The 23,020-nt window shown below is 38.7% G+C and overlaps 1 protein-coding gene across 4 annotated transcripts in view; it reads right to left on the bottom strand.

Moving 5' to 3' along the window:
* hrh1 (histamine receptor H1) overlaps nucleotides 1–23,020 on the bottom strand; it is a 41,398-nt gene that overhangs the window by 12,659 nt on the left and 5,719 nt on the right. Inside the window, exons 1-2 of one of the 4 annotated variants that reach the window (XM_057844860.1) lie at nucleotides 4,748–4,911; nucleotides 4,248–4,341 (exon numbers count right to left, since the gene is read on the bottom strand). The exons of the other annotated variants lie outside the window; for them this stretch is intronic. The gene's annotated coding sequence lies outside the window, so the exon portion shown is untranslated. Of the gene's footprint in view, nucleotides 1–4,247; nucleotides 4,342–4,747; nucleotides 4,912–23,020 lie in introns of those variants that run through there. 4 annotated transcript variants of the gene reach the window in all.

Consider the following 23,020-nt stretch of genomic DNA (forward strand, 5'->3'; position numbering starts at 1 on the left):
AACATGATATGCAATTTATAATGTAATCACATGATTATGAACGTCAGTTACTTTGCTAAGTAACTAATTACTCATACAATGAGGTAACTGAGTTACTAACTCAGTTAGTTTTTGGAAGTAGTAATTTGTAACTGTAACTGATTACTTTTAAATCAAGATTAAAAACACTGCTGAAGACACTCTGCCTCTCTTTCCAAACACACAGACACAGCCTACAAGAATACATTTCAACACCTGCATCTTCACAGGAAGTTGAGGATTATTCATATGAACAAAACAATTTATAATGATGGTCTACCAGTTACTGGTGGAATTTTTTCCTACCTCCAATATCCAAGTAGCATCCTAGTAACGCAATCAAACGGGGAAAATCCTGTCAGTAATAACTAGACAAGCTAGCAAAAGCTGCGAAACCATGTTACAGCAAACTTTACTGTCACTACTATATGAATACACTATGAGGAAAGCCATCCTGATCACTGAGGAACCCTCTTTCCGCCCTTATGATTCATTAACCATTTTCTTATCAAGCAGGAGATACAAAGTTCTCCTGGCAACATAAAACAAGTCATAAAACAATCAGTATTCCAACTGCAATCATAGTATTCAACTGTACAGCAATTTCTAAGTCTGCAGGTTAATAATAATGTGTAATACGTGTGCAATGTGTGCGTTTTATTTCATTATTTGGCAGTACTAATTATGTGTCCTGTGTGTTTTTATCCTTATGAGAACTGTCAAATATAAATTTCTATTAACTTGTATCACTTACAGTATACAACCAATTACAGTTACAATTACACAGGGTTTCTGCAGGTATCAGCAAATCTCATTTAATGTTTTTTAATGCCACTTTAAACTAATTTCATGCCCATGCAATTGCCAACCATCCTTTGAAAAATGGAATTGTCCCGTATTCAACAACAAAAGTACGCGTCCTGTATTGAGCTTTCAAGGGACACGCTTTGTCCCATACTATCATGAAACTCGAAAATAGTGTCTTATTTGTAGAACGATCAAATACAGGTAAGGTGCTTTACAAGAATATGCAGGGAAACGCATTCCCCCGCCACTCCTGCTATTTGACCAATGAGCAGACGGAACAATGACAATACGAAATCTCACTCATCTCATTGGTCAAGGTACTGTCACTTGCCATGATGATAACAAAGACAACATAAGAGTGTGGGAGATTAAGACATTTGAGTGAAGCTTGAGTAAAACGCATGTTAAAAAAAATGATCTTTTTTTTTGTTCTTCTCTGCGTACTTTATTTTCACTAGTTGCTTTCTATTTTTGCATTCTGTCAATTTCATTTGTATTTCCACATTATATTTGAAGTGATCATTTGCAAAAATGTTTTTTGCTGATGGTACTTTTTCAACGTTAGAACCTATCTTAATTGTTTAAAAAAAAAAGTTTATCTTTAAGTTTGTTTCCATTTTTTTTTAATGTAAAAAAAAAAATAAAAAAAAATAAAAATAAAAAAACATTTAAAAAAAGCCAAAAACACCCCCCACACACATCACACAAAAAGGCTAAGGACCATAAGGGTTAAATTATTAAATTTTTAAAAAATCTAATTATCATAATATTTTGAAATTAAGCAGGACAGGTGTTAATTTTATTGTAGCATATTTTGTATTTAAAATACATTGCTGACTATCATTGTTTTTCCATCAATTTCACTCAAATATGTAACTAAATAATTCAGGTTTGAGTAAAATCATTATATTTTAATTATTAATTAAAAAAAAAAAAAAAATCACTTTTCACATAGAAAAAAAGTAATCAAGGGCAACGGTTATCGGGCTGGCCAGCGCTACCAATGAGGTGTCCCTCACTTTTTTTTTCCAGTGAGTTGGCAACCCTACCCACGCCCAAATGCAGATAGTTTAACACACACAAATTTAAAGCGTTAAACAATTAATATTTTTAATCGCTGAAAACACAAATGCAACTTAAATGGAACAAACCGCTTCATGCAACTTCATTTCCAGTGAGAACACAAGGCTCAGGAAGGCCATGCATGCATGGAGGAGAGCTAGGTGAGGAATGGTTCAGTCACATTATTTGGATATATGATTAGTGCTTTTATTTGCCCAATGAAACATAGTGCTTTCAAATTAATCAGGCTCTTGAGTGTTGTTCAGAAATGTTGATGTACAGTTGTGGTCAAAAGTTTACATACACTTGTGAAGAACATAATGTCATGGCTCTCTTGAGTTTCCAGTTATTTCTACAACTTTGATTTTTCTCCGATAGAGTGATTGGAACAGATACTTCTTTGTCACAAAAAACATTCATGAAGTTTGGTTCTTTTATGACTTTATTATGGGTTAACAGAAAAAGTGATCAAATCTGCTGGGTCAAAAATATACATACATGGATCTGAAAAAGCGAATCATTGACTTGAACAAGTCAGGAAAGTCACTTGGAGCCATTTCAAAGCAGCTGCTGAACCCAAGAGCAACAGTGCAAACAATTGTTTGTAAGTATAAAGTGCATGGCACTGTTTTGTCACTGCCACGGTCAGGAAGAAAACGCAAGCTATCACCTGCTGCTGAGAGAAAATTGGTCAGGAGGGTGAAGATTCAACCGAGAATCACCAAAAAGCAGATCTGCCAAGAATTAGAAGCTGCTGGAACACAGGTGTCAGTGTCCACAGTCAAGTGTGTTTTGCATCTCCATGGACTGAGAGGCTGCCGTGCAAGAAGGAAGCCCTTGCTCCAAAAGCGGCACCTTAAGGCTCGACTGAAGTTTGCTGCTGATCACATGGACAAAGATAAGACCTTCTGGAGGAAAGTTCTGTGGTCAGACGAAACAAAAATCGAGCTGTTTGGCCACAATGCCCAGCAATATGTTTGGAGGAGAAAAGGTGAGGCCTTTAACCCCAAGTACACCATGCCTACCGTCAAGCACGGTGGTGGTAGTATTATGCTGTGGGGCTGTTTTGCTGCCAATAGAACTGGTGCTTTACAGAGAGTAAATGGGATAATGAAGAAGGAGGATTACCTTCAAATTCTTCAAGATAACCTAACGTCATCAGCCCGAAGACTGGGTCTTGGGCACAGTTGGGTGTTCCAACAGGACAATGACCCCAAACACACACCAAAAGTGGTAATGCAATGGCTAAATCAGGCTAGAATTAAGGTTTTCGAATGGCCTTCCCAAAGTCCTGACTTAAACCCCATTGAGAACTTGTGGACAATGCTGAAGAAACAAGTCCATGACAGAAAGCCACCAAATTTAACTGAACTGCACCAATTCTGTCAAGAGGAGTGGTCAAAGATTCAACCAGAAGCTTGCCAGAAGCTTGTGGATGGCTACCAAAAGTGCTTAATTGAAGTGAAAATGGCCAAGGGACATGTTACCAAATATTATCGCTGCTGTATGTATATTTTTGACCCAGCAGATTTGATCACTTTTTTCTGTTCACCCATAATAAAAGTCATAAAAGAACCAAACTTTATGAATGTTTTTTGTGACAAAGAAGTATCTGTTCCAATCACTCTATCAGAGAAAAATCAGAGTTGTAGAAATAACTGGAAACTCAAGAGAGCCATGACATTATGTTCTTCACAAGTGTATGTAAACTTTTGACCACAACTGTAATTCTGATGTGTGATTTCATTTCACAGATTTTTTTATTTCAAGTCAGTTCATGTTCATGTCAGTGTCCCCGTGAAGTGGACCCATTCTTGGATAGCTCCCTGTTTTTTTGTTTGTTTGTTTGTTTTTTTTTTAAATAAGAGGACTTGCGCTTTGAAGCCACCGCGTTGCATTACTGAAACGCACATAATGCAAACAATGATCCAATTGAGGGACGGCTAGCTTGACTTCATTGTTCCTTGTGGAGGCTGGTCTGACTGCAGTAGTTTTGCAGGTTAGCAGGTTCACACAGTTTGATGTTATGCTAACTCTGATGCAGGTCGGACTTAGCAGCTTAGTACTTCGTAGCAAAATTTGTGTTATTTCCTCCACCTCCACACCATTGACATCTGTTTATATTACTTACAGTGGCTGCTGCTGGCTGGAAAAAACTTCTAATATCCTCTCCGAAGAGGGCGGAAGAGGCGGCATGTTGTCAACATTAATCTGTCAGGGCTGTGTGAGTGTGCATGTTTGGGGGTCATTTCATCAGCCAATCAAACGTGCATTTGAGAGGAAAATAATGGACCGGCAACAAGGAGGTCAACAAGTGAAAATGGATAAATGTAAGTCCGAACATAATGAAAATAATTTACTTAATAATGCTAGGGTCTATTCCAGGGGTATCCAACTCCAGTCCTCCAGAACCTCTATCCAGCTTGTTTTCCATGTCTTCCTCCTTTAACACACCTGAATCAAATGATCAGCTCATCAGCAAGTGCTGCAGGAGCCTAATAACAATCCTGATTACTTAAGTCTGGTGTGTTGGTCTGGTCTATTCTATCCCTACAACATATGGGAGGACAATTTAAAATACCTATATAACTGAAGTCATTATATACTGCAAATAAGGTTGCTTAAAAGTTGGTGGGGACAATTTGAGCATGCTGAAAATTTGGGAGTGTTATGTCCCTACCGTCCCTTTGCAAACCTATGCCCTTGGTTGACAATAACACTGGAACCGATTTTAGCCGCCGTTGTTGGCCCATCACCAAAAGTAAGTAAAATTAACTAGATTTGAATATTTTCAGAGAATTTTTCAAACAATATGCTTGCTATTGTGTAGAGACCAGAGGCATAAATGTAAGATAGTTACCATTTAGTAGGTGCCCTATCACCCTTTCTCTCTCTCGCGGCGTGTGATGATGATTCTACCTCCGGTTTGAACCTGTATCATAGACTTCATAATGATATTATCCCCAGACACTGCGCCACGCCTTCAAGTAGGGGGCCATCCGACACTCCGCTTCAGTCGGTCGCAGTTATTCCCAAACACATGCAGCGATCCAACGCCGGATTTAGTTTGAAAAAGTACAAAAGTTGTACTTCATACAAACAGGAAGTATTGTCTCAGGAGGATTCAGGGTGATTATTGATTATTATTTTCGTACCATGCATGCATTTTGAAACGTGAAAAAAATCAATGGGAGGAATTAACTACTACGACATTGGCGTCATAATTTGCAATATTTACGTAAAATAAATGCTAACTGCCCAATTTTTTGCTTTTAACCAAGATATCGAGACTTTTTTACCTTCATATCTATAAAGAATTCAGGGATTTAAGCATTTATTCACTAGAATTTTCAACGTAAAAAGCTCTTTGTGGTGATAAGGCGGCACCACAGTGGCTTAAAGACTCGCAGCACATTCGGCACATTTACGTAAAATAAATGCTAAGTGCCTGTTTTTTTTTTTTTTTTTTTTTTTGTGCTTTTAACAAAGAATCAAAACTGTTTTATGTCCATATCTATAAAGAATTCAGGGACGTACTCTTTCATTCACAAGAACTTTCAACATAAAAAGCTTTTTGTGGTGATAAGGCGGCGCCACAGTGGTTTAAAGACTAGCAGCACATTTGACATATTTACGTAAAATAAATGCTAATTGCCCTTTTTTTTTTAAATTTCAACCAAGAATCGAGACAGTTTTACATCCATATCTATAAAGAATTCAGGGATTTAAGCATTTATTCACAAGAATTTTCAACGTAAGAAGCTTTTTGTCTGTGTTTCCACTCGGTCAGCTTTGACGGAGATAGGCCCCTATTAAGCGGCCCCAGTATCATGCTCTTCAGGACTTACTTCCTCCTTCGACCCACTTTCAATTTCATATTCTGACTTGTCGCACGAGTCAACGAGTCTCGACTACTGTTTTCCATTGACTCGTATGCCCTCTGCCAGATTCCTTCCCTTTTGATACGTCATTGGTTTCAAGTATGCAGAGGCAAACCGCCAAAAAAGAAAGAATATTATTAGGCAGTTTTGTTAATAACGGCGTTCGAATATAACGGCATTACTAACAGCGTTATTTTTTTCAGTAGTGAGTAATCTAATTAATTACTTTTCTCATCATGGCAACACCGTTACCATTACTGAGGATGGAAAGGCGTGCGTTACTATGCATTGCTATATTGGTTGAATGACGTTATAAAAGTCTTAGGGAGATGGACCCACCGAAACGACAGATCAGAGCAGGAGTGGGGAGGAGGCAAAAAAGTTATGATGCCGAGCAAACGCGATGCTAGGTGGCTCCAATAATACCTGACTGTAGCTGATAGCCTACAAACTACGCCCACATGATATGGTAGATATGGTAGACACAGTAGATATCACATTATATAGAACTAGATGCGAAATGACAGACACGGGGACGTTAGCAACATGTACAGTATAGGAACTAGATGCGTTAGTAAACAGCCGCCATCTTAAAGCAGTAGATTTCTTAAGAAGGCTCTGTTGTAGAGAACCTTCCTAGCAAACCTAAGTAACTTTTTTATCTAAAATACTCCTAAATTGGCAAAATCTTGACTTGAATCTTTCTTTAAATGATGAAACAGTTTTAAAACTTCCACATGTCAAAAGTAGACAGAAGGGAACTAACGCAATAATGGGAGCAATTTTAACTACTTTTAACGGTTGATGCAGGGTAAATGGTAAATTAGGGTAAAGAATTGGGCGAGGGCCAATATGGGGCACCGTTTGTAAAGCAGAACATGCTGAAAATTACGACAACATTTTCTCACATTTAGTGCCACACAGTGTTAAAAACGTGGTTTGAAATTTTTACAGTCCCTTTTTTTTTTTGCACACTTACAACACTGTTTAGCAACTTAAATATTTATTTTTAAATAATAAGTGTTGGACTTGAATGTGTAAATCCAGAACTAAATACTTATTTAAATCGTAAATGTTAAATGTATTTCTGAAATGTAAATCTAATATGTATATCCTAAATATTTATCTGAAATTTATGTCCGAAATATTTTATTTTAAATCTGAATTTTATATTCATATGCTAAATCGTAAATATAAATAAGAAATATAAATACTAAATTTAAATGTTATATCTGGAAACGGTTGCAACTATATATTTAGCGTAATATGGAAATTCACATGACTGGAGACCAGAAGTAACAAAATAAAAGCTGGAGCATCTCAGACTGTTTGTTTATGTTGCTTGAAAATTAATAAAACCTTCTCAACGGTGGCAGTCTGTTGGACTGGACTGGACAGCAATGTTGACTTCTCTTGAAGGGCAGTTGAAGAGCTTTTGGATATCGATGTAATTTTACGAATATAATCTAGACGAGCTCCTCAAAACAACCATGTCATTATTAACACGTAACTGCAAGGGTAATTTTCGCTTTTTAAAAACATTAAAAAAAAAATTTTTTTGCACTCCGTTAATGGCCCCTTCCCAACCTGAAAATGTGACGTAAATTACTGCACGCAACCGTAGACACTCCACAGCAAGCGAACCCTAAGGCTATAAGGACCAAAAGACACTGCAAACAATACAGTTTGTGTTGAAAATAACCCTGACCCTTTTATTTATTATTTTTGTTGTTGTGTCTTTAGTGAAGTGTGGCGCTAAGAGTCGGCGTCATCACTAACGTCTGCTGTACCGAGTAAATCGTCATCATCTGACGCCTTATGTTCAAACATGTAGGAATTAATTGTAGATCATCTTTCCTGAGAGCCCTTGGCATAGTTAGTCACGAAAGAGTGATCCTGAATGGCCACTTCGGTGGAAATAGCACTGATATCGCTGCTGTTGCTGCTGCTATTCTCGCTGTGGAGGTTTTTTTTTCATACAAACTTTATTAACAACAAATACAAATATACAAACATAGGGCGAGACAAGTCACATAGGATCAACAATTTACAACAGGTTTGGGAAGGGACCATTAACGGAGTGCAAAAAAAAAAAAAAAATACAAAAAAAAAAGCGAAAATTACCCTTGCAGTTACGCGTTAATAATGACATGGTGTTTTTGACGAACTCGTCTGGATTATATTTGGAAAATTACACCGAAATCCAAAAGCTCTTCAACTGCCCTTCAAGAGAAGTCAACATTGCTGTCCAGTCCAGTCCAACAGAGACCCCTCGTGGCTATTCATAGTAATTTTACTGGGCTCGTTCGTAAAAGTGCCACTAAAACTCTTTAAATGCTTTCTCCTAAATGTGTATTTTACCTAGATATTGTTATTATCACAATGATTTCACGTACAAGAGCCGACTGCCACTGTTGAGAAGGTTTTATTCATTTTCAAGCAACGTAAGCAAACAGTCTGAGCTGCTCCAGCTTTTATTTTGTTACTTCCGGTCTCCAGTCATGTGAATTTCCATATTACGCTAAATTCATAGTTGCAACTGTTTCCAGATATAACATTTAAATTTAGTATTTATATTAATTATTTATATTTATATTTACGATTTAGCATATAAATATAAAATTCAGATTTAAAATAAAATATTTCGGTTTCAGTTTCAGTTAAATATTTAGGATATACATATCAGATTTACATTTCGGAAATACATTTAACATCTGCATTTAAATAAATATTTTGTTCTGGATTTACACATTCAAGTTCAATACTTATCATTTAAAAATAAATATTTAAGTTGCTAAACAATTTTGTAAATGTGAAAAATAAAGTGACTATAAATTTCACACCGTTTTTAACACTGTGTGGCGCTAAATGTAAGAAAATGTTGTTGTAATTTTCAGCATGTTCTGCTTTACAAACGGCGCCCCATAGGCCAATTGTCCCAAAAACCTTTTTTTTGATGAAAATGATCACCAGTTACTTTGCCAAGTAACTAATTACTCTTACATTCAGGTAACTGAGTTACTAACGCAATTACTTTTAGGGAGAAGTAATTTGTGACTATAATTAATTACTTTTTTAAAGTAAGATTAGCAACACTGTTATTAGGGATGTCCCGATCACGTGATTGGAAATCGTGCCGATCGCATCATTTTTCAGAGGATCGGAATCGGGTGAATTGGATCGGGTTTTTAATTAAAAAAAATTTTTTTTTTTGCTTCATGCTCGTACAGTCTTTCACTCTCCTACCTATTGCTTTTCTTGGTCAGCAGTGCCCTGGAGTTAGCTATAAAAAGGCCATGGGGGTGGCTCAAGTGACCCAACATCCAGAAAGAAAAAAAATCTCTGTGCCTGGATTTGAGCATTTGATAAAGATAAACATTTTTCTACGTTATTCTTGTTTAAAAATAATTCACATAATGAAGGCGGCACGGTGGGACAGTAACATGTTTAGAACTTTTTTTTTTTTTCAACAACACTTTTTTGTATCGGATCGGCAGATTCTCAAAATCAGGTGACTCAGTGTGCAAAAATATGCGATCGGGAGATCCATAATTTTTTTATGCACTTTATAGATAGGTTATGGATCTGTGTGAGTCTTTATAATTAATTTTTGAATACCTTTTGACAAGATTCAATCATTTAATCAGTGTAGAAAATATGGTGACAGTGGGATATTAAGTGTGAGTTGGAAGTGACTCCCTTGTGCTTTGTCCTTCGCTGTCCAGCTGGCTGTCGTTAACACTCACTCACAGAAGACGAGGGTGGCAAATACACTCAGCCCACAAACACTTATCAGAAAAACAGAGACACTAATGGCATGTTTTTCTCTGTTGTAATCTATTTGCATTCATAAAATTCCAAAGCACACATTGTATAGCACAACAAGACACCTAATGTCAAAAACATAGTCAGTGGACAAGCTTCTGTTCTACTTTGTCTGGTGTGTTTATTCCTAAGGGGAAATATTCTAATGGGCTTATACCTGTTGCCATGGAGGCATGTGTATGTGTGCGTGTTGCCTACTTTGCTTTTATAGGCATCATTCCCTCTGTAAACTGGTGTGTGTCATTTGGCATTTTCAGGAAAATGACAATAAGTGCCACTTCATGCTTCTCCTGAACAGCCGCCTTCTATTTTCACATCAGTAAAGTAAAGGTACTGCCTGTACTTTCTCAGTTCATAAAATCTATTGTTCCCACACATACATAAAACTATTCAGCGATGGGTATTCGGGTGCCAAAAACATTGGCACCTGCTAAAGCACACAGGAGGATTTTGCAAAATAATTCCTTGCACGATATCAAAGATGGCGGTATGGTGGATGACTGGAGAGCATGATATCCCACAGTTCTGAAATAAAGTGTTCAATACCAGGCTCTGGTCCTCCTCTGTGGGGTTTGCATGTTCTCCCCATGCCTGCATGGGTTTTCTCACCAAAAACATGTAAGGTAGGCTGTTGAAGATAGGCTTGAAAAAATCTGCGACCTTCGTGAGGACAGGCAGAATGGATGATGAATAACTGTATGAATATCACTGATAATTCTGTGTTATGTCGACATGGCATGTCTCACAATGTTCCGGTAGATTCTGACATGACTACACTGTTGAGTTGGTTCTCATCTGCATGTTGGTTAGATCATTGGAGTCTCTGCCTTTCTCCGCAGTACACCTATTGATGACCTTTAAATTTTAAACAAAAGTTTGGATTTGAAATAAATTTCAATGTACAGAGGTACCTTTACATACAGTGGTATGAAAAAGTATCTGAACCTTTTGGAATTTCTCACATTTCTGCATAAAATCACCATCAAATTTGATCTGAGCTTTGTGAAAATCACACAGATAAAAATACACTGTCTACTTTAACTAAAACCATCAAACATTTATAGGTTTTCATATTTTAATGAGGATAGCATGCAAACAATGACAGAAGGGGGAAATGTAAGTACCGTATTGGCCCGAATATAAGACTGTTTTTTGCATTGAAAGCAGTAATGAGAAGTAAGGTTGGCCAACCATGTTTTTGAATAATATCAATGGCTAAACAATTATAAGCATATTTTCGTTATTTTTTTAACGCAACCCTTCCAGATTCTTTGTTTAACCCATAGCAACACCCTTGACAACAAAAATGCTTTTCTTTGGAAACTACGTCACACCTAGAAGTGCGAGGGAAGTCCGCCATAGAACAGTATTGTTTGTTGCATTGCTTCTCGGTAAGACGCCACGGCGATGTGTGGCGATGTTTTGTTCTCACTCAAACGAAAAGTTGTATGAGTGGCCAAAGGATAGCGGGGCACGTAAATGGACATCTTTCGTTCGCACAAAGCGAATGAATTTCACGCCATCATCGAGTAGTGTTCTCTGCTGCAAACACTTCGAAGATGCCTGCTTCCTTAACCGGTCTGCTTATGATCAAGGATTTGCCAAAAAGTAAGTGTGATTTTTGGATAGATGACTGATGACTTTGTCAAAGCAGAGCTGCCAACTGTTGAGGAATGAACAGTATAAGCTAAAGACGTTAGCCGAAAGTTAACTGGTGGCAATCCCCGATCATAGTTGTTGTTGCGTTCGCTAGGTTAAGGGTGTTTAAATTGTGCGTCATCTACGATCTTGTCCCAAAGGGTTAAGCCACTGTCAATCGGGAAAGGGTTGTGGATGTGCACATAAGCGGGTTGGCGTTGCGGTAATTCACGGTCACGTTGCAGTATGAGACACACACCACTGGTGAGTTTGCGCACATTTATTTGTATTTGTATTATGTATTTCCACCTTCATGCTTTAAGCATTGCATTGCATTTGTACGGTTCAGCGTTTCTTTCACGGTGATCGCTTGATAGCCTTCTAGTTTGTGTTTTGCGAGAGCCGCTGACAGGTGACAATTTAGCGTGTTGGCATTGAGTCAATCTCGCAGCGAATCAGCGAGCGGCTCAAGTCGCGCAGTGAATCATGGGAAATGTAGTCTCGGGACAACACTGAAGGGGTGCTTTGTAATCTGTTCGCTTGTGTGAAAAAACTACATTTCCTCATGCCATTAGACGCCACTTCCTGCCGAGAGCTGTGCCGAGCTGTGTTCTTACTGTTAGCTCCATGTGTTAATAAAGAAACAAAGTTGTCAGCACGTCGTGTGTTCGATACATTTGTAAACAAAAAGCTCATAACAAGACACTATGCACGATCCGTTTAAGAGACGCTGGAGTAGTAGGAGGCGAGGAGGAGATCAGCGAGAAGCAAAATTTCGCGGTCGAATGGGGCGGCAGTCCGCTATTATTTTGTTTTCTTATTGTTGCCACAATAAAGTGGAGAAATACATCAACGACTCATCTCCTTCTTTCCCCCCAACGTTTTTATATTATTATTTTATGTGCACGAGAGCTGCCAAATCTGCCAAAATGAACATGAAGTCTGATTATTATTTTTTTTAACAATGTCATCAGATAGACAAAAACATAAAATTATGTGCAAATGCCTGCATCTTCAAATCATGAAAATAATAACAGCCTATATCTTACCAATCTTGTAATCTCGATGGGTCTTGTATCCATTCCATGTCAGGTAGTCTAGGCACATTGTTTGCATCCTGATTAGCGTCTGGCTAATACATGTTAGGTCCAACATAAAATTCCAACCTCCTCTTCTTCCTCCAACTCTTCAAAAACCTGGATCACATCCCTTGCGCTCGATCTATCACTTATATCGCTGTTTGAATCATTGTTTGAAGGGCTTTGTATGGCGGCCGTATGTATGGAGCTGCCATCGCTGTTCCCGGCGTGACGTATCACTTCCGGGTTCGTCCCCTTTCAGGCTCGAACTTCGGAAACACGATTATTTTGTCAAATATACAACATATAAATTATTTTTTCATGCTTTATTTGTTGGACAATGTTTAATTACTTTGTTACCCTATTTGGCGTGTTATGAAATTACTTCACATTACTGCTTGAAATAAGACTGAAAAAGTGGGAGTTGTCTTATATCTGGGGTCTAGACATTATACCCATTCACAACGCTAGATGGCGCCAGATATCATTGAGGCGAATGCTGAACTTGAGGAGTAATGTTCTGGCATGACAGGTCTCAGCGACTCTCATGTTTAACCAGTTTGCATTATTTCATTGTAAAGTTTTTCCCCTTTTCAGATTTGTTTCAAGATGACAGTTACAGTTAGACTCACTTTGATGGTTAATGCCGTTATTTCAATTTTGTTGTTTTATCACAAATGTTTTTTTTACATTTCAAAAACCAGCAGCCATTCATTTACGAATGTGATTGCACTTTAGTTTACATTTTTAAATGTTCAGATATTAGGATCTGAATGAGGCAAAATAACATGCTTTTTCTCTCAAATTTATTGTTATAATCATTTGTTTCAGATGTACTGTAATTATTTTCTGTATAAAAATTAATTCAGTGTTCAAAAAGTCTTTTTTTTTTTAAACTTGTGTGAGAGGGGGATCGTCTTATAATCAGGGCTGTCTTATATCCGGGCCAATACGGTAAGTGAACCCTCTGCCTAAGGCAGTACTTCTCAAATGGTGGGGCGCGCCCCCCTGGGGGGGCGCAGAGCGATGCCAGGGGGGGCGCGAGTGACCTCGGGGAACATGCTTTTTTTTTTTTTTTGCCGTACTAGAATAAAGTGTACTTGCACATCCACTCCGTGGGTGGCAGTGGCGCTCTCATTTTCAAAGTGCGTGCAGTATTTTTGAAGTAAGCAAGAGCACACGGAAGAGACTCATGCAGAGCTGGACTCACGCAGCGACCCACTGTCTTCTTCGGTTCTCACGTGTCCGGCCGAGAAGTGCCGTTTTCGGCTTGGGATCGTCACGACCACCGCCCTCACCTACGGTTCTCCCTCGGCCGCCGAGAATGCGCTTTTTTCGGGCCGTTTGCCTTTGACTTTTAATATAGTGGGAAATGAGGAAAGACCACTGTTTACTGAGTCTAAAAATGATTATAGCGGAGAAGCCAAATCAATTAAGACGCCACTTAAAGACATTAGACCTCAATCTCATTGATAAGCCGCTTGATTGTTTTTCAGCGAAAATGTGCCGAATATTGCCAATTGTCACAATCGTCCCGCTTTGTCAGTGTTATATCAGTAAACCAGTGAGCACTGTGGTGAATCAGCGAAAATAAAAACTTTCCTTCTGTCCAAAGACCTTTTTCTCCCCCTTCTATTCAGTTTTGTTTTTTTTCGGTCAAATTTTTTGGCATGTTGTCCTGAAGAGTAAATGTTTCTAATCAGTTTGAATTTGTTATTATTTACTGATTTTATTACATTTTATTTTTCAGTATCAAATGGTCAAAAATGTACCTTGAGTGTATTTTTACAGTTTGGATGTGACTTTTTTTTTTTTTTTTTTAACTTCAGGCAAATTGATGCGCGTCTTTTCTATTACAAGCAACACAATGTTAAAAAAGTTATACTTTATTATAAGTTGATCTATGTTACTTTTTTTCTTTAATAGAAAAAAAAGGACACAATGTTAGGCTGAGGCGTACTTATAATAGTAATATAGACGAATGATACTATTTACAGTGGCGGCAGAGAGTTGGGGGGGGGGGGGGGGCGCGAAACATTTACGTCTTCCTTGGGGGGGCGTAACAGAAAATAATTGAGAAGCACTGGCCTAAGGAGACTTGAATTAAAATTGAATTGAAACCAATTTTTGCCAAACATTTTAAGTCAGCTGTGGCCAAATCACTGATGGGTGGTTAAAGTTGCCCTGCCAATTATAAAACACACACCTGGTAAGAAATGTCTTGATGAGAAGCATTGTCTGATATGCATCATGGCTCGGTCAAAAGAGCTGTCTGAAGACCTGCGATCAAGGATTGTGGATTTGTATAAAGCTGGGAAAGCATACAAAACCATCTTTAAAAGTCTGGATGTTCATCAATCGATAGTCAGAGAAGTTGTCTACAAATCGAGAGAGTTTGACACTGTTGCGTCTCTCCCAAGGAGTGACCATCCACCAAAGATGAGGCCAAGAGTTCTTGGCAGAATACTCAGAGAGATAAAAAAGAACCCTAGAGTGTATGCTAAAGACTTACAGAAATCACTGGCACAGTCCAATATCTCTGTGCACACGTCAACTATATGTAAAACTATGGCCAAGAATGGTGTTCATGGGAGGACTCCACAGAGGAAGCCATTGCTGTCTAAAAAAAAACATTGTTGCTCATTTAATGTTCGCAAAAAGGCACTTGGACACTCCACAGAAGTTTTGGCAAAATATTTTGTGGACTGATGAAACCAAAGTTGAATATTTTGGGAGTAACACACAACGCCATTAGTGGAGGAGAAATGGAACGACTCATCAACACCTCTTCCCCACCGTGAAGCATGGTGAAGGGAGCTGTTTACGACCTCAGGGCCTGGACAACTTGCAATCAAGAATGAAGAATGAATTCAAAAGTTTATATGGATGTTTTGCAGGAAAACCTGAGGTTGTCTGTCAGAAAGTTGAAGTTAAAAGGAGGATGGATGCTGCAGCAAGACAATGATCCAAAACACAGAAGTAAATCAACTTCAGAATGGTTTCAGAAGAACAAAATACATGTTCTGGGGTGGCCAAGTCAAAGTCCAGACCTCAACCCCATTAAGAGGCTGTGGCATGACCTAAAGACAGCGATTCATACCAAACATCCCAGGAATCTGACTGAACTACAGCAGTTTTGTAGAGAAGAATGGTCGAAGATTAGCCCTGATCGATTTGCCAGACTGATCTAGAGCTACAGGAAGCGTCTGGTTGAAGTTATTGCTGCCAAAAGGAATGGGGAGGGGAGTACAAAATATTAAATGTGATGGTTCACTTACTTATTTTTCCTCCTTCCTGTCTTTGTTTGCATACTATCTTTATTAAAAGATGAAAACCTATAAATGTTTGGGTGGTTTTAGTTAAGGCAGACGCTCTTTTTTCATCTGTGTGATTTTGACAATGATCAGATCACATTTCCTGGTGATTTTATGCAGAAATGTGAGAAATTTCAAAGGTTCAGATACTTTTTCTTACCACTGGACATGTTTAATTCGTTTCAGGACCTGGTTTGTAAATCGAAATGGTCGTATGTTGAGCGGGATTTTCCCATAAGAATACATTATAATTCAATTGATTCGTTCCACAGCCCAAAAACCTACAGTAAATCCTTAATAAATACTACTGGCACAATTACAAATAGAGATTACACATGGCAAAAACAAATAAAATATAAACACAAATCGTAATAATAATATAATAATGATAATAATGTAACAAATCGGGTCCTAATGTGGCGGTTTTGTTGTCATGCTGTTCCTGAATGCATAATGTGACTGACGAGAGGGAGAGAGGTGCGGTTGAGTGGGAAGTTTTCACTTTTTTTCATGTTGTTGTTGGCATCGGCTACGGTGGACAGTATCTAGGGGTTAATTTGTGCCGGATCCCGCCGGAACAAGAAAGGATCATATGCCAATGTGCTCCTATGTCGAGATACCACTTTACCACTAACACCTTGGAATATTATTCAGGAAAAGTCAAAAAATGCCCTACATCCACTGTTTGTGGGAATGCAGTATATGTCGTCGTCTGCCCTGGTGTGAAACTGCACTGCGCCACCACTGTTTTACACCACTATAAACAATAACCTCTTTAGACTTTGGTGCCCATCCAAATTAAGATTGCTCAACCTTGGTGAAGGTCTTGGCAGCTAGGCTCAGGTGGCAAACATGTATGCTTTTCAATTCAACATTTTCCTAGAGCGGCATCACCACTGAATGAGCCATTCACTTTCTTTTCAAGGCAGCAAATGATTATCAACGTGCTAGTAGGATCCCTTTCATTATAGTTGAGTGTGCACATTTACCAAGGTACAGTATTTATACGTTGCTCCTTCTCACTATTCATTTACACGCTGTGATCCCTATGTATATGAACTTGGCGTTACATTTGCCTCAGCAGCACTAAGTGGCGATTGTGTTCCAAAATGAAAGAAAACCTTTGATTGAAATTTTAAATGTCTATCTTCATTTTCGCCATACAGTGCTAGCCTAAAGTATTGGCACCCCTGCAATTCTGTCAGATAATGCTCAATTTCTCCCAGAAAATGTTTGCGATTACAATGCTTTGGTTGTAACATCTTCATTTATTTTTCCTGCAATGAAAAAACGCAAAAGAGAATGGAAAAAAAAAAAAATCAATATCATTTTACACAAAACTCCAAAAATGGGCCAGACCAAAGTATTGGCACCCTTTGAAAAATCATGTGATGCTTCTCTAATTTGTGTAATTAACAGCACCTGTTATTTACCTGTGGCACATAACAGGTGATGGCAATAACTGAATCACACTTGCAGCCAGTTAAAATGGATTAAAATTGACTCAACCTCTGTCCTGTGTCCTTGTGTGTACGCCATTGAGCATTAAGAACAGAAAGAAGACCAAAGAACTGTCTGAGGACTTGAAAAGCAAAACTGTGAGGAAGCATGGGCAATCTCAAGGCTTCAAGTCCATTTTTTAAAGACCTGAATGTTCATGTGTTTACTGTGCGCAGTGTAATCAAAAAGTGTAAAGCCCATGGCACTGTGGCTAACCTCCCAGATGTGGACGGAAATGAAAAATTGACGAGAGATTTCAACGAAAGATTGTGCAAATGGTGGAAAAAGAACCTCGACTAACATCCAAACTAGTTCAAGCTGTCCTGCAGTCTCAGGGTATGACAGTGTCAACCCGTACTATCCGTCGGCGTCTGAATGAAAAGGGACTCTATAGTAGGATACCCAGGAAGACCCCACGTCTGACCTAGAGACATTAAAAAGCCATGCTAGAGTTTGCCAAAACTTACCTGAGCCAAAAGCGTTTTGGAAGAATGTTCTCTGGTCAGATGAGACAAAAAGAGAGCTTTTTGGGAAAAGGCATCACCTGAGTTTACAGGAAAAACAAAACGAGGCCTTCGAAGAAAACAACACAGTGCCCACAGTCAAACACGGCGGAGGTTTCCTGGACCGTGTGCATGGCATTATGAAGTCTGAAGGCTACCAACAAGTTTTGCAGTATACTGTAGTGTGAGAAAGCTGGGTCTCTTTAGAGGTCATGTGTCGTCCAGCAGGACAATGACCCAAAACACACTTCAAAAAGCACTAGAAAATGGTTTAAGAGAAAGCACTGGAGACTCTAAAAGTGGCCAGCAATAAATCCAGACCTGAATCCCATAGAACACGAGTGGAGAGATATGAAAATGGGAGTATGGAGAAGGCACCCTTCAAATCTCAGAGACCTGGAGCAGTTGGCCAAAGAAGAATGGTCTAAAATTCCAGCAGAACATTGTAAGAAACGCAATGATGGATACCGGAAGGGGTTGTTCACAGTTTTGTGTAAAATGATAATGATTTAATTTTTTTCCCATTCTGTTTTGTGTTTTTTCATTGCAAGCAAAATAAATTAAGATATTACTACCAAAGCAATTGCAAATGCATTCATTTTCTGAGTGAAATTGAGCATTATCTGACAGAATTGCAGGGGTGCCAATACTTTTGGTTAGCACTGTATACTTTACAATCCACACAGAACACAGTCAACACTTTGTTCCAGTATCAATTTTAATTCATGTGTTGTTAACGATTTTATGCTAAATTAATATACAGCAGTCTTTAAAGTCAAAGCCACTAGTCACAAGTATAAGTAGAAGATTACCTATCTATACATTTCAGCAGAAATATGTACAGTGGGGAAAATAAGTATTTAGTCAACCACTAATTGTGCAAGTTCTCCCACTTGAAAATATTAGAGAGTCCTGTAATTGTCAACATGGGTAAACCTCAACTATGAAAGACACAATGTGAAAAAAAAAACCAAAATCACATTGTTTGATTTTAAAAGAATTTATTTGCAAATCATGGTGGGAAATTAGTATTGGGTCAATACCAAAAGTTCTTTTCAATACTTTGTTATGTACCCATAGTTGGTAATAACAGAGGCCAAACCTTTTCTGCAACTCTTCACAAGCTTTTCACACCCTGTTGCTGGTATTTTGGCCCATTCCACCATGCAGATCTCCTCTGGAGCAGTGATGTTTTGGGGCTGTCGTTGGGCAACACAGACTTTCAACTCCCTCCACAGATTTTCTATGGGGTTGAGATCTGGAGACTGGCTAGGCCACTCCAGGACCTTGAAATGCTTCTTACGAAGTCACTCCTTTGTTGCCCTGGCTGTGTGTTTGGGATCATTGTCATGCTGAAAGACCAAGCCATGTCTCATCTTCAGTGCCCTTGTTTTCACTCAAATTCTCTCGATACATGGCCCCATTCATTCTTTCCTTTACACAAATCAGTCGTCCTGGTCCCTTTGCAGAAAAACAGCCCCAAAGCATGATGTTTCCACCCCCATGCTTCACAGTGGGTATGGTGTTCTTTGGATGCAATTCAGTATTCTTTCTCCTCCAAACACGAGAATCTGTGCTTCTACCAAAAAGTTCTATTTTGGTTTCATCTGACAATAACACATTCTCCCAGTCCTCTTCCAGATCATCCAAATGCTTTCTAGTGAGCCGCAAACGGGCCTGGACGTGTACTAGCTTCAGCAGGGGGACACGTCTGGCAGTGCAGGATTTGAGTCCCTGGCGGCGCATTGTGTTACTGATAGTAGCCTTTGTTACTGTAGTCCCAGGCAGTGACGTGCGGTCAGGGGAGGCAGGTGAGGCAGAGCCTCACCTGTCATCATGACAAAAAAATAATTATAGCATCAAATTTATATTAATATTTGTCCATTGCTCTTAATGTATGACTCATTTCAAACATTTTTTATAGTCAAAATCGCTGAATTTGCCCATTTCCTGTTCAAATAACGAAATGAAACGAGAGGTGCGGCAGCAACGAGTAAACCCTCACCTCTGATTGCGCAATCCATAACAAACTGGGTTGATACATGGAATTGGAGCGTGCTGGTTGCCGTACATCTGCATGTCGCCATTATAATGTTTCCAGATACGTTTATTTGACCTGATTTTCCACAGTCTGGCTAATGTCTTTAACCCTTAAAGTTTAATGTTTGTTAGCGACATATTTAGTTTTGCTGATGGGAAATAAAACCACAGTGAAAAGGCACAGGTTGCGGCAGATAGTACGCTGCCGCACAGAAAGGGGGCGAACGTGAGCCAACAGGTAATGGCGCCAGGCGAATCAAGTGCACTGCGGCGAGCCGTTTTGTATTGTTTACTACGTCGACATCGGACTCCCAAAATGGAAGAGGATTATATATCCAAACTTAAAAAATTCTCAAAACTGGACTTTCAATCAAAAGTGGACCTGATTAACAGAGGAAGACCAACGCCGGAGCTAAAAGGTTTGCTTCAAACTACGGGACAGTCTAAGATAACTCGCTCTTTTCAAACGGAGTGGTACACCCGAAAAGACTGGCTGTGTGGCTGTCCTTCGAAAAACTGCCTTTACTGCTTCCCATACCTTTTGTTCTCAACTTGTGCCAATGTCTGGACTAACACGGGATATTGTGACATGAAAAATTTACCACGAAGTCTCAGCAAACATGAGAGATCGTACACACACATTCAAAGCCAGACTGCTTTAAAATTTTTTGGAAGCTCAAGGATCGATTTGGCTTTGAACGAACAGCGGCGGCTCAACGTTAGCACCCACAATGCTAAGGTAAAGGAGAACCGCGAGATTTTGAAAGACCTCATTAATGCAACCTGCTTCTTAGCTAAGCAGGAGTTAGCATTTCGTGGTAACGATGAGAGGGCAAGCTCTACTAATCGTGGCAATTATGTCGAACTTTTATACGCTTTTGCTGAGAAAGATGAGAGGTTAGCTAGACATTTGGACACATCCACTGTGTTTTCTGGCTTGTCAAATAGAATACAGAACGATCTAATTGAAGCAATCGGTGATGTGATACAGTCGGAATAGGACCGATTCAGGACAACTTTCCTCCCTGGCGATCATCTCCATTGAGGCGGAGAGACTTTTAAAACTAAAGGAAAATAAGGAGGACTTTTACAACAAAGTAACTGAGGTTTTTGTGGCGAAGGGCAGGCGCATGGACTTCATCTACAAATAAAGGTAAGACCACAGTTTTCATTTTAATCTTAATACTTTAAAACTAAATTTTGCCCTTAAATAAAATATACTTGTTCTTTTCATGCTTTTTGTTGAGCAATCTGTATTAAATTGATTTAAGTATCAGATTCAAGTTTTAAAAACAACTGAATATTTCACAAAAGGTCAAAATTGAAATCTGTGGTTTTGTACACCACTCTGTACTCATTTATGTTGTATGAACTAAAGACTTGCGATGGAAATTCCAACACATGGAGAGTGTAGCGCAAATGCACGTTATTTTCTACCTTTATGTATCTGTAATATGTACCGTGTGTGTGTGTTTTGTGAAGAATGCTGATGAGATATGAAATAACCAGTAGTTAATTGAATAAGCTACCCTTTTTGGTTATATATTTGTAAATCTGACACTTAAGGAGTCAGTGCCTCACCAACCACGAACCTCACCGCACGTCACTGGTCCCAGGTCTCTGTAGGTCATTCACTAGGTCCCCCCGTGTGGTTCTGGGATTTTTGCTCACTGTTCTTGTTATCATTTTGACGCCACGGGGTGAGATCTTGCATGGAGCCCCAGATCGAGGGAGAGTATCAGTGGTCTTGTATGTCTTCCATTTTCTAATAATTGCTCCCACAGTTGATTTTTTTACACCAAGCTATTGCAGATTCAGTCTTCCCAGCCTGGTGCAGGTCTACAATTTTGTCTCTGGTGTCCTCCGACAGCTCTTTGGTCTTGGCCATAGTGCAGTTTTGTGTCTGACTGAGTTTGCGGACAGGTGTCTTTTATAATGATAATGAGTTAAAATAGGTGCCATTAATACAGGTAACGAGTGGAGCCTCGTTAGACCTCGTTAGAAGAAGTTAGACCTCTTTGACAGGCAGAAATCTTGCTTGTTTGTAGGTGACCAAATACTTATTATCCACTCTAATTTGGAAATAAATCCTTTAAAAATCAAACAGTGTGATTTTCTGTTTATTTTTCCACATTCTGTCTCTCATGGTTGAGGTTTACCCTTTTTGACAATTACAGGCCTCTCTAATCTTTTCAAGTAGGAGAACTTGCACAATTGGTGGTTGACTAAATACTTATTTGCCCCACTGTATGTCCAGACCACTGACATTTTACTCTCGTATGTTGTTTTTCCTACATGTGAAAAAGCTGCACCGCCAATGGTTGAGAGCGGCTATTGGTCCGCTGTCATTGACTAAATACTTATTTGTCCCACTGTATGCTACTGAGCTGCTTACGTTGCACAGTACTTGAAACATTTAATGTTTTCCCCCAGAAATGTTTTATGTCAAATAAAAAAATAAAGTGAGTTGGAGTGGGGGGAATCTGTTATAATTAATGGATTATTTTTCGCCAGATAATTAAAAATATACTATATGGTGGCATATCGATATTGTCATACAAATGACCGTTTTCGTGATTGATTTCCCCCCCCAAATATCACACAACATTACAAAACAATATTGATATTTCGACTCAAATTTGGTGATAATGCATAATATAAGTACTCAAAAGTTACTTTTACATAATAAACTATAGAATGCAGGAATTTTTTAAAATGATCTTTCTATTTCACTGAATTCTATCGAACATAGCAAGCTGCTACATGCGAAAAGATAAAAAAAAAATAAAAAAAAAACACACTGGGTAATTCAGAGTGTAGTTGAATAATAAAAGATTCGCACTTGTAAGTAAGGACTTTAAATGCACCAAAAGTGGCATTGTCACCATGATAGGCCTACCACGTATGGTGAACAAAATTTACTAAAACCATGTTTACCTTTCAACAAGTAAGCATTATAAAAATATCCACATGTAAGCCTTTTTATTATGCAAGCCGCTGTGTTCTGTGAAAAAAATATAACGGGGTATAGTCCTAACAGGTTCAAATGAACTATGACCGTTCACTCCATAAACGGCCACATGATAAGCACATCCGAAGAGCATGCATACCCTCTACTGGCTAACTCAGATAAACTACAGGTAAAAATAAGTCCACAAGTAATTGGTCTACTTAATCACCACTAAGAAAAAAAAAAAAGTGCTTCGAGGATCGCTGACTAGCGTATATCCTCAGAATACACCAACCAAATATTATTCAGCTCTGTCCTTAAATAACGTAGGAGTAGCAATTAAAGTTGAATTGTTGAATCAGAACTTGAACATAATATGTACATCAAATGGTATTCTTCAACA

The sequence above is a fragment of the Corythoichthys intestinalis genome, chromosome 9 (genome assembly GCF_030265065.1).
Source record: "Corythoichthys intestinalis isolate RoL2023-P3 chromosome 9, ASM3026506v1, whole genome shotgun sequence".
Lineage (NCBI taxonomy): Eukaryota > Metazoa > Chordata > Actinopteri > Syngnathiformes > Syngnathidae > Corythoichthys > Corythoichthys intestinalis.